The 12,929-nt window shown below is 38.2% G+C and overlaps 1 protein-coding gene across 2 annotated transcripts in view; it reads left to right on the top strand.

Annotated features, from left to right (window-relative positions):
• Positions 1 to 6,039: 6,039 nt before the first annotated feature.
• Positions 6,040 to 12,929, top strand: part of dy (transmembrane protein dusky) — an 84,618-nt gene continuing 77,728 nt past the window's right edge. The window contains exon 1 of one of the 2 annotated variants that reach the window (XM_073979529.1): positions 6,040 to 6,786. The gene's annotated coding sequence lies outside the window, so the exon portion shown is untranslated. The remainder of the gene's footprint in view (positions 6,787 to 12,929) is intronic. The other variant, XM_073979528.1, reaches the window with a different exon arrangement.

Here is a 12,929-nt window from a genome sequence, read left to right as displayed (position 1 = left end):
TGTGACGTCACTGGTTGTTATGAGTGAGTCCACGGCAAATATGTGTAGAGATAGCGAAACGCATGCTAATGATCGACAAATGGATAGCTATTTCTGATGCTGGGCCGAAAATCGAAATCGATCTATACGATTCACATTTGCTGGCATCATTGTCTGGCTTCAGTAGCGGTACCACTCCGTCCATTTTTCAGACTTTGGACACGATGTGTGTGGCTACCGGCAGTTTAAGAACTTTCGTAATATACTGAACTCTCGTTTTATTCAGCTGTTTCAGCATTACATAGAGATGCCGTCAGGACCTAACGCTTCCAATGATTTAGCGTTCCTGATGGTATTTGCAACATCATCCATTGTAAATTGTGGTGGTTCCTTATCGACAGGAAGACATAGTACTTTCTCTACGTCATGTCACTCCCAGGTTGTGCGACAAAATGTCGATTAAAATAAAGTTGCGCACCTCCCTAGATCAGTCAACGAAAAGTCGCCAAACGTGGCTGAGGTCCTACGACCTTCCTTTCAGAGTTCAAAGGTTAGTAAACCGTTTATGGTTGGTTCAACGAAGCCCATCACGCCCATATACTAGTCCCGCTGCATCTGGTGGGAAATTTGGTCTCACTTACAGCTGTGATGATGTATCAGAACATTAGCTTTCCCATGATTGATGAAAGTGCGACGCTCAGAGATAATGAATTTGGGCTATTTGCTTATGGGGACAATTATAGGGAGATGGTACTAAGAGGAACGACGAGTTGCCATTTGTTAGACGAGCTATGACATGGTCCACTAATTCTGGAAGGGACAGACAGACATAGACATGTAAAATGTAGAGTTATCAATCTACTTAGCCGTTACCATCATCCTTTGTAAACGGTGGTAGTTCTTCCTCGACAAGAAGAGATCTAATGCGACGCAGTACTCTTTTCTACGCCCTCTAACTTCCGGGGTGTACGCCAGATTGTCGATAAAAATAACTTGCGCAGCTTAGGTCCTATGTTTCCATTTTCGAGAGTGTTCATGTCACTTATAATGTTGCTGCTCTTCAGACGATCTAGCCACTTGTTTGTTTGTGCCTATTAACCTGCGGTGGCAGCTCTTAACTCTGGGGTCATTAGTGATGGCTCGACGAAGCTCACCACGCTAATTTGCTAGTCCCGCCGTCTTTGCTGAGAAAGTTGATCTCACTTCGGGATTCGATCAGCATGTATATGGCGAGTGGCTGCAGTTGCGATAATGTCCCGGAACATCCTTTCTTCTACCCAAAAAGCAGAAGCATTGGTATGGTCTGACTCAAGATAACCGACGGGTTGTCCGGTGACTACTATGTCTGGAAAGATTTGGCTCTCTACCCTAATTCTGGTAGGGACGCCCTCATTGACCGAGCAAAGCATAGAACTATCATTCTGCTCCTCTGGTCATCACCTAGAATTGAATGTTACAACTCATGATGGGCTTTAAAGTCTCCTAAGGCCAGTTGGTTATGACCTTCCAATATCGGGTTAATTTTCGGCCCATCTTGGCAGTTCCTATACATTCCATGTACGGTCATTGGAGATAGGCTCAAGTATGATATATGTGTATTGAACAAACTTGAGCAACAGGAAAGCTTGGTTTCCTTTCTGTCAATTTCTTCCCATTCCTTTTTTCATATCTTTCTCCTTCTTTCTCCTCCTGTTTTATCCCAATACCACTCTCGTGCGCTACGCGTTGCCACTGATTGAAGAGTAATCATATACACTCTTGGTTATACCATGTGTTCTTTGATGAGGATCTCTGGTATCAAAGCATGGATTCTGCAGTTGTTTGTTTCCCACTGTGCCTATAAGTTATCGGAACGAGGAGTCTTTTCGTTAAGCAATTGGGCTAGTTGAGTGGAATATGCTGAGACAATGTGTTGTTATTGCAGCTTAGCGACGTCCAATATCCATGTTTTGTCTGTTCGTACTTTATGTGCTCCTCCTCTAACGATTGTACATCCAACATGTTCGATGAATGCCTTCTAGTTTCTTGTCTTGTGATCTAGTGACAGCCAGGTGCATTTATGAATGTCGAGATGCTTAAATCCGATTTCTGTCGCTGCGAAGTCTATCAGCCTCATTCCAAGTTGGTGGTTTGTTGGTTTTTATGCTCCGCACCACAAGATGGAGGGTATATTAACTTTGTCATTCCGTTTGTATTATTTGATACAGAAATTTATATAATTCCATCTGAAAATGGGCTATATCGGTCCCATTGAACTGTACCTCCCGAGTTTGGGAATTTTGAATGTCTTGGCCACATTACTTACTTACTTACTTAGCTGGCCCATTACAGAACATTTGTTCCATAGACCGAACTAAGAAAGGATCTCCAATTCTCTCTGTTTAGTGATTCGCTTTCTGGAATACCGCGCCTTGTCATCTCTTCACCCACTTGTTTCCGTCATCGATTCTTTGGCCTGCCAATTCTGCGTGCAAAGCAATGTGGCCCGAATTTATACGCCTTTTTAGCGGGTTCATCATAGCTCATTCTTATTAATTGGCCTAGCCAACGCAATCGCTGCATCTTGGTACATTTAACTATATTGATGTCGGTGTTTAGCAGGTACAGCTTGTGGTTCATATGACGTCGATATTCACCGTCAACGCAGATCGGTCCGTAGATCTTTCGAAGAATTTTTCTCTCAAACACACCAAGCACTGCCTCATCTGCTTGTCCTAGTACCCGGGCTTCGAAACCGTACATCAGCACGGGTAGTATCAGTGTTTTGTAAAGCGTTATTTTTGTTTTTGTTTGTTTTTGAAGTGCTTGCTTAAGCCAAAGTAGCATCTGTTGGCCAATACAATTCTTCTTTTTATTTCACAACTAATGTCGTTTGTGTCTACGGAGGTGCCGAGGTAGACGAAGTCTTTTACACCTCAAAATTATAGGAACCAACATTAACAGTTATTCCGATCTCAATGGACGCATTGCGCGTCGACACCATCAACTTGGTCTTCTCTCCGTTTACCGCCAGATCCACCTTATCAGATTCTCCTTTGACCTTCACAAAGATATCGGTACTTCTTTTACTGATCGTCCATGATGTCTATATCATCAGCATAAGCATGTAACATGTGGCTACTCGTGTAGATTGTGCCACTTCTTTTGACGTTTGCCTCTCGTATAACCTTTTCTAGCAGGATGTTGCAGAGGTCACACGAAAGGCTGTCTCCTTGCCTGAAACCTCTTTTGGTACAAACCCTTCGGAGAAGTTCTTTCCTATTTTAACTGGAGATCTTGTGTCAGTTAAAGTCATTTTACAAAGCCGAATGAGGTTTGCGGGGATATCAAATTCAGACATGGCTTGGAATACATTTGAGCATAGCGAGCTGTCGAAGGCTGCTTTTTAACGGACAAAAAGGTAGTTGGTGTCGATTTGCATCTCTTGGGTCTTCTCCAGGATTTGCCGCAGGGTAAATATCTGGTGAATGGTGAACTTGCCAGGTCTAAAGTCGCATTGGTATGGTCCAATTACTTCCTTGACCATGGGCTTTAGTCGTTCGCACAATATCCCTGACACTATCTTGTAGGCGATATGGAGAAGACCTATGCCCCTATAGTTGGAGCATAAAGTTTTATCCCCTTTCTTATGGACGGGACACAGGATGCTCAGGTTCCAATCGTCGGGTATGCGTTCTCCCTGCCAGATGGAGCTAACTAGCTGATGCATACACCTTATCACCGTGTCGCCTCCGGTTTTAAACAGCTCGGCTGGTAGTTTATTGCTGTCCTTACGTCATCTTGGCCGGGTGGTATTCATTCAATACCATCTTCTGGGATTGCATCTGCGGTATATTCGTCGACTTCGCTACTATTGGATACCAGCAGTTTGGAAAAATGTTCTTTCCTTATCCTTAGCACACTATCTGTATCAGTTACCAGATTACCTTGCTGGTCTCTACAGTAGGATGTGCCAAAGCCATCAGTTTGATGTTTCACTCTTTGGTAGAATTTTAAGACTTTATTCTGTCTCTTGTACATCTCGATTTGTTCACACTCCCGCTTTTCCATTTCTCTCTTTTTCTTGCGGAAAAGACGTTTCTCCTCTCTCCTTTTCTCCCGATACCTCTCCCGTGCGCTACGCGTTGCTACTGATTGTAAAGTATCCCTATATGCCGCATTTTTCTCTTCGGTAGCAGCACGACACTCCTGGTCATACCATGGATTCCTTGGTGGAGGTCTTTGGTATCTAAGTACTGATTTTGCGGCTGTTTGATTTCTTGTTTTCTGATCCGGAGAGAGTCAGGTGCCCTTATGAATATCGAGATGCTTAAATCTGGTACTGCTAACTACCATGTTTCTTGCAGCTGTAAAGTCTATCAGCCTCATACCATTGTCAGATGTTTCACTGTGGAGACTGAATTTCCCGACTGTTGGGCCAAAGATATTTTCCTTTCCAATTTTGGCATTAAAATCGCCTAATATAATTTTAATGTCATGAGCAGGGCAACTGTCATAGGTTTCTTCTAAGCGCTCGTAAAATGTATCTTTGGTCTGTTCGTCCTTGTCTTCAGTGGGAGCATGTGCGCAAATAAAGCTGATGTTGAAGAGTTTTGCTTTTAATCGAATTGAAGCGAGTCTTTCATTCACTCAGGTGAAGCTGGAGACCAGGTGTTTTAACCTTGGACCAACTACAAATCCGCAACCAAACTCATGCCTTGTGTCATGGCAGCTATAATACATTGCGTCACCTTTAGGTGTTGTTGTGACGCCTTTCCCGTTCCATCGTATTTCCTGTATGGCAGTAATGTCGGCCTTGTATTTTTCAAGTACATCTGCCAATGCGTAAACTGCTCCTTCTCTATAAAGAGTGCGAACATTCCAGGTGCAGATTCGCAGATCATGGTCCTTAAAACGTTTGCCGGTCAGGACAGTTCCTTCGTATCTTCCATCCCCTACGTCTTGGCCACATTATCCAACCGAAATAGCGGGGATTCGGTATTAAGACTTCGTTAGAGGTATAAAACATTCCTGCAAATAATGGTCGGTATAGGTAAGCGATTTTATATAGCTCCGTTTAAACCGTACCTCCCGGTTGAGGATATAAAACATTCCGATAGAGAATTGTCGTTACAGGTTCCCAGTTCGGTTTTCGGTATTAAGTTTCAGAAACATCATTAAATCGAAATTGCTGAAATCTGGTTTCAATATAAGTTATGGTGGAGGGTATAAAAAGTTCGCCCGGCAAAACTTAACTCAGTTTTTACTTGTTAAAAAATATTCATCATGATGATTAAATATGCACTTTTTTGTGGTAGAAAAACACTTGTCCAGTTTTGTGGTATTTTGGTCCTTTAATTCAAATTCAAAACTTAATTTTTTTTGCTCTTCATGGTAATAGTGAATGTTAGTGACTGCCTCCCTCCCTCCCTACCTTATTAAAAGTCCTAAATCAAACTTCGCATTTTTGTATTTCCAATCAAATTGCAATCAATTTTTATTGTCTACCACAGATCTTTGTTGCATGTTGAAATTGCATTCGTAAAGAGGGGGCTTGCTTTGTCGCTACACTGCAATATGCGTGCCTCTCCATTGAATGGGGGTAAGCAATAAGAAAACCACATTGTGATGGTCATTGATGATGGCATTGGCATTACTAACCAAGCAACCAACTAAAACCGAACAAATGAACGTCATCATTATTTGCGCCAATATGCTGCTCATTAACGGCACATCACAATCATAGTCAGCACGAAGAGCAAATAACACCAACATCATGATCATCGTTGGTCATGATGATGGTTAAGCTTTGAAGGTAACTTTGTTCAACAGCAGCAGTGGCAGCAGATGTAGCACCAACCACCCAACTACCCAGCCAGCCAACCATCCAGCCACCAGTTAAAGCAGTAACGCTTAACGCAGCTTTACTGCTCGTGTGTGTGAGAGTTTTATGTGCTTTTTTTCCATTTCGTTTGCGCGCTTCGTGTTTTTGGCCCAGTGGAGAAAGAAGAAATTTTCAGTTGTGTTTTTTATCGCTTGCCTGCATGCGAAGTAATTCGCGTTGAGAAAGCAGGTGTATTGAACATTCTGCGGTTACCCATGGCACGAAATAGACGCGCGCGCGCATTCACACACGACGTTATTTCATGAAAAGCAAATCAATTGAAATAAACAAGAAACAAACGAAAGAAAGAAAAAAACTAAAGCGCAAGACCCTCTAAGGAAAAAAGTAACGATTTTGAAAATTTTCAAAATTAAGTTTTGAAATTTAAATTTGATTCAGTTGTTTTGCATATAAAAAGAAAAACAAACAAGTGTTTGAAATAAAAAAAGAAAAAACAACCAAGAAATGAATTTGAAATAAGTTTATTTGAAAAGAAAACTACAAACAAACCTCTACCAAGGACTTTAAAAGGATATTGGTGAAAATATTACAAATACAAAAAGTGTTTTCAAGAGAAGTTAAAAAAGTGTGATTTGTGAATTCTGCTCAAAGAAGGACTCCTTATCGCATCCTTCATCTTAAAGAAATTGGATTAAGTGCCGGATTCCAGTGAAATTCCTTAAAAGCAAACAAATTGTTACTGTAAATTTCAATCATATTTTGTGAAACACCCACGCGCGTGTGCCTCCTTCATTTGTAACAAACGTTAACTGCTGCCGCTGCATTTATTATAACACCACCACTGACTGACTTGCTGTTCGGTTGGCTGAGGTTGTCATTTATTGCCTGCCACCAGCACCACATCTCCAAAAAATCTCTGCAACATTTCAATTGAATTTGGATTGAACCCCCCATTGAGTTTGGTGGTTTTTTCTTGAACGCAGGTGGGTGTTTTCTTTTGTCGTTTATGACTTTATTTGATTTCAGTATTTTTTTTCATTTAGGCTTTCTTTCCTTTAGCCTTAGCCTAGTAGACTAGGCTTTTCTTCTGTCTTTCCTTCTTTCTGTAATAAATTGCTTACTTTCATTTTTATAACTCTCAATTTTTCTTTTTATATTGAATGACTGAATGACGGTGTTATTGCAAGTTTGGCGGTTTTCCAATAAATGTTCCATTTAATTGTATTTTATTGGATTTTAAAACTTAGTTATTACTTTATGTTGTCTGCTTTGCCTCGATCGTTGTTTGTCTATTTCTATCCGTTTAGTTGGTTAGTTTCCATGCTGCTGCCGCTGCTGTTGTTGCTTCCACATTGTCCATTTAATTGATACGGTTTTATGGTCTACTGATTTTGTGGGTTATAGTTTTTTTCATCGTAATGGTAATAAAAATCATGTGGAAGTCTGTTAGTCGGGCGGATCCGAATATTTCATACTCTAAATGATTATGTAGAAATTTTAGTTTAAAGATCGTATTCAATTTTCAAAAAAAGGCCATTGTTCCTGTGACATGAGCAATTTTTTAAGAATTGTCCTCCTCTTAATTAACATTTGGCTTTTTGGATACAGATATTTCCGTTCGTTTAGTTAATTTGAGGTTGTGACACTGTGGTGCAATGGTAGGCACCCCCGCTTTGCACTCTGTATGTCCTGGTTCGACTTCCAGGCCAGGCAACTTCACATCTTCAAAGGTGGTAAAAAAACCTCTCAGCGTAATGTTGACAATATTTTCTGACTATTACAGATATGTAAAACTTTTGTACAAGTAGTGTCGCAACAAACGCCTTACGGACTCGGTTTTAAAACGTAGACCCCATATCATTGAGATAATATAAATAGGGTGCAGTCATTGGTATGAGATAAGTCTCCCTTACCCCTTCCTGGAAGTTTGTCCTAAGATAAGAGAACGACATCTGAAAAAATCAAGTTTCTAGAAAAAAAAACTCGTTTTAAGTTGCCGATTCAAATTTGACTTATCAACTAAAAACAGAATATTACACAAAAAATAAAATCACTACTTGGTTAAAATCACTACTTGGGCTAGCCAGATATCAGTGCTAAATTTCTGTGCAAGATCGATCATGATTTGTAATGTTTTAGTGTTTAATAAACTCAAAAAAACGTTTTTGTTGATCTATGCCAAACTCTTAGAGAAAAGATGTAACTCGTTGAGTTTTAGACTTATCAACATGAAAATTGGATACAAGATAATGTAGAAATCGTAGACAAAAATATAAATTACTAACTCAAAAAACTCATTTTGAGTAAATGAGCGAAATGTAATAGGGCGAACCCCAAAAAAACTGGTAAAGTTTTTTAATCGATTGGACCATAAATACTTTAGAGAATTTTCGTGAAAATTTAACTTTGGCCTCATACAAATGACTTGGAAAACATTGAACATTCAGGCTATTTTCTCAGGAAGAATGGATTTGTCCCTGATGATACTTGTACCTTCGTATGGGGGACTGTGAATACAAGTTGCCAAGGCGATTCTAGAGCAGGTCCTAAACTGGACATTTCCGAAATTTTGTGTGGGAGGTACCCGAAGGAGTTTACCGATTGAGTCCATATTGTAACCTCATCTAAGTCTGGTAGAAGATTTACGATGTGCAAAGTATGGACCAAATCGGTTACTCCCTTCAAAGAGTGGACCGATATAATTCATCTTCAAACATGAACTATGTTTGGACAAAATATTACGAAAGACAAATTTTGGACCGAATCGGAAGATCCGATCGGGAGTTTTCTTGCGCTATAACCACTACACACGGTGTTATAGGTTTTTTTTTGTAACTTTCAGGCTATTTTCTCAGGAAGTATGGACTTGCCCCCGATGAAACTTATAGCGTCGTATGGTGGGCCGATATAACCCATCTTCGAACTTAAAGTAAGTTTGGACAAAATATTTCGAAAGCCAAATGTTGAACCGTCCCGCATATCAAAATTCAACCAATTTGGTTGATAAGTTTAGCTAAAATAATCAAAATACCGAAACATTAAGGAGTACCGTTGCATGGGGACTATCCCAAAACGTAGACCGACCTTCCCAATTTTTTGCTCTCGACATTGGCAGTGAACTATAAGTATTTATACCAAAATTCATCTGCCAACGCCAACACCTTTTATATTTGGCCACCGTTTATTTGAACTCGCAGCATAGTGCAGCGTTTTTTGAGGTTGTGTGCCATTATCTCGGGAACTATGGACTTGCCCTCGAAAAAAATTACAATGACGTAACGGAGGCCGCTCGAACATCCTGCTACAAAAAATTTCATAACGATTCGTGAGGTGTCACTAAACTGCACCTATTTCAAATTTTGTGTGGGAGGTACCTGAAGGAGCGGACCGATATAATCCATATTCGAGCCTGATGTATGCCTAAAGGTAGTTTTACCATATGCAAAGTTTGGTTCAATTCGGTTACTCCCTTCGCGAGTTATCGTGCGCACAAGTTGTGCGACAATTTTTGAACATTTGTGGGGGAGGTACCTGAAGTAGTGGACCTATATGGCCCATCTTCGAACTTAAATCAAATCTTTACCAAATATTTCGATACCCAAAATTTGAACCGAATCGATTGATCCTTTCGAGAGTTATCGTGCGCACCAGCCAGACAGGCAGACAGACATACGGACATTTCTAGATCTACTCAAAATTGTCTGAAACGGATATCGTACAAACATTAGGGTTATGACTTTTTTACAACCTCATATCCCTGTATCCTAGCGTGATGAGTTTTGCCATAAGATTACATAAAATCTTAATTATAAGGTGATTCGGTGAAAAAACCTCAAGCACAAAATCATTTTAAAATTTGAATTTATCAAAATTATGGAAAATTTTTTGAAGTCACTGAAAACAGATATGTAATTGAAAATAAACTTTAGAGCCACATGAGATAATTAAAATGACATACAATTTATTTCTCACTATTTTTCTTCAATTCTGAGAATCGTAAAAATGTCGTAAACGCTTTTATTCAAAAATATAATTTTTTAACAAAAACAAAAAATTTAAAATTTTTTCAAAGTGACTTTTTTTGCGACTTTTTTAATATTTTAATGAAATAAACGTTATTATAGTTATTAATAGGCTTATATTTATTCATTCGTGCAACAAAAAATAATTTTTCCAAAATATTTTTTTTTTCATTTCATATATTTTTTCAAAAAAAATATTTTTTTAAAATCGATTTGTGCGTGAACTTTTTTTATATTTCAATGGAATAAACGATAGCATAGTGATTAATAGGCAAAAGTTCATTCATCCCTCCTACAGGAAATCATTTTTGAGGAAAAATGTCAAAAAGTCATAACCCTAACAAACATACTTGGGGTCTAAAACCATTATTTGGTTAAGGCACATTTTTTGTCGTATCAAAGTGTATATACCCTCTATAGCCTAAAGACTGAGGGTATAATTAATACTTAAAATGATCTTCGCCTAAAAAGGCAAAATTTTCAATTAAAAATAATATTCTTTTTGTTTTTTGGGTCGCTTTTAAATGTATGTATTAATTTGTAGGTAAATTAAATTCATAGTTTTATTTTTTGAAGTGTGATCTTCAATTTTCCTGACTTCAAAACAATACAAGTTTGTCATCCATTTTTTTGAAAACCAAATTAGTTCACAATGCAAATTGTATCTCGAAAGCTTCAAAAATTTCCAGTTTCCAATATCCCAATTTTTTAATAGAAAAACGAACTGCATTTCATAATGGCTCCAGTGGGGTTTTTGGAACATTTCAGGCCACTTTCGGAGTGGAATTTTAATAGCCAATAGTAGTTGTGATCTTGACTACAAAAAATGGTTCTTTTGTAAATCAAAACTACTACCGGCAATTAAAGTTCCAACACACTCCGAAAAATGGACTTAAACTTAATAGAAGAGGTACATAAAGGAGTGCTCCGATATAGTCCATCTTCTTATACCCTCAGCCTTTAGACTAGAAAAGGTATATACACTCTGACACGACCAAAAATGTGTCTCATCGAAATAACGGTTTTAGACCCCAAATATGTTTGGACTAAACTCGTTTCAGACAATTTGGAGTCAATTTAGCCATGTCCGTCCGTCTGTCTGTACGTCTGTTTGGCTGGCGCACGATAACTCTCCAATGTATCAAGCGATTGGAACCAAATTTTGGGTATCGTAATATTTTGTCCTTCGGGTACCTCCCCCACAAAAGTTCTTCTATACATTTTTCCACATATATATTGGGCTCAAATATGGAATATATTGATCCACTTTTTCGGGTACCCCCAACACCAAATTCGGATAAAGTGAATTTTAATAGCTTCTTTTGGATCGTTTGTTTCTGCAGGTTGTTCTTGCGGCTTCTTTTACGACGGATATTAGGCTAAAAGCTCTATGAAAGCCTGACGGCTCCAACCATAATGCAAATCCGCAAGGTAATTCTCGCAGGCAGTTTCTTATTAGTACAGACTTTGCACATCGTATTATTTCATCCAGTCATGTATCAGGTTAGTATATGGACTATGTCGGTCAACTCCTACGGGTACCAGTCACGTATCAGTCCATCCAGTCATGTATCACGTTAGAATATGGACTATGGACGTTTTGATTCTTTTTTCAGCAGGTTGATCTATCGGCCTCGTTTACAACGGTATAATTTTTCTCCGGAGAAAGTCAATACTTCCTAAGATAACGGAACAAAGGCTCCAAAACACTGCCGGCACGTACTTAAATTGCTATTGTAGAAGATAACACTAAAACTTTTTCAAAAATTTCTTCCAAACATAGTTTAACGTAATTCAATATTTCGAGTCCTTTATAAAGAAATTTGATTACTAAAAATGTTTGGTATGTGTCAATGATTTGGTATAGCCTCACATTACGGTACATACAGATTTTAAAGCAAACTGCTGATACAAAATCAATATTTTTTATATACCGTAAAATTATTGTGTTTGGTTTTGTTTTTTTTTTTTTCAGGGGCTGAGGGTATGTCTCTGTCAGCACAGCTGACTGATACTTTCTTACTTGTTTAAAACAACTCTAGTGTGTATTAATTTGTGTGAAAATCTGCAATTCTCCTGACTTCAAATCAATTGAAGTTTGTTATTCTGTTTTGAGAACCAAATTAGTTCACATTGGAAATTGTGTTTGGATAGCTTCCACACTTTCCAGTTTCAAATTTACAATTTTTTTAAACAAAATAAAAACGAACTCCATTTTAAAATTGCACCAGTTGGGTTTTTGTAACATTTCAGGGTCCACATATCAGAATGTAAAAAAATTGTTCTTTTGTAGTCATGATCAAAACTACTACCGGCTATTAAAGTACCAACACGATCCGCTAAATTGACTATAACTTGATTGGAGAGGTACTTGATTGAAGGAGTGGTCCCATATAGTCCATCTTCTATCTTGATCTAAATTTGCATCAATATCAGTCACTCCTCTCAATAGTTATCATTTAAGTTAATCGTGTTTCATCATTTAGTTCATTCGATCCATAATTTTCCGAAGTTTGGCCCACAAAAAAATGTCGTTGCAATGTCTTGGACGATAGTTAACAAAATTTAAGTGAAAATTGGTCATTATATTCCATATTCAAACTTTTAATTTAACTTGTGCGCAGCAGCTATTTGTGTTGATCACCGTCTAGAGCTTTCCTGACATTTTATGTCCGGAAGTTGGGACTTGCCCATTTAAAAACTATAGCATTTTAATTAGGACATCCAGGACTGTCTTAGGTTATAACTTTAAAACAGAACAGAACTTAAACTGCAATTAATCAACTTTTTTTTGAACTTTTGTGGGAGAGCTACCCCTACCAAGATTTAAATTTGAAAGAGATACACGCAAAAAAGAGTTATTGTAGGAATAATCATGTTCTAAGTACAAAATATGTTATTTTAAACATCTGAAAAAATATATTGTTACTTCAACCATATATTTTGTTGTAGGCATCATAATTACACAAAATATATTGTTGAATCAACAATATATATTTTCTGATTTTTAAAATACCCTATTTTGTTCTTGCAATACGATTGTTCCTATAATATCTCCACTCTGCGTGTATAACGATTTGGACCAAAGCGGTTTCCATCGTGCA

Source organism: Musca autumnalis, unplaced genomic scaffold, assembly GCF_047663935.1.
Source record: "Musca autumnalis isolate F117 unplaced genomic scaffold, ASM4766393v1 scaffold_3, whole genome shotgun sequence".
NCBI classification, from domain to species: Eukaryota; Metazoa; Arthropoda; class Insecta; order Diptera; family Muscidae; genus Musca; species Musca autumnalis.
Note: the sequence above shows the minus strand (reverse complement) of the source record. Positions and strands in the feature narration are given on the sequence as shown.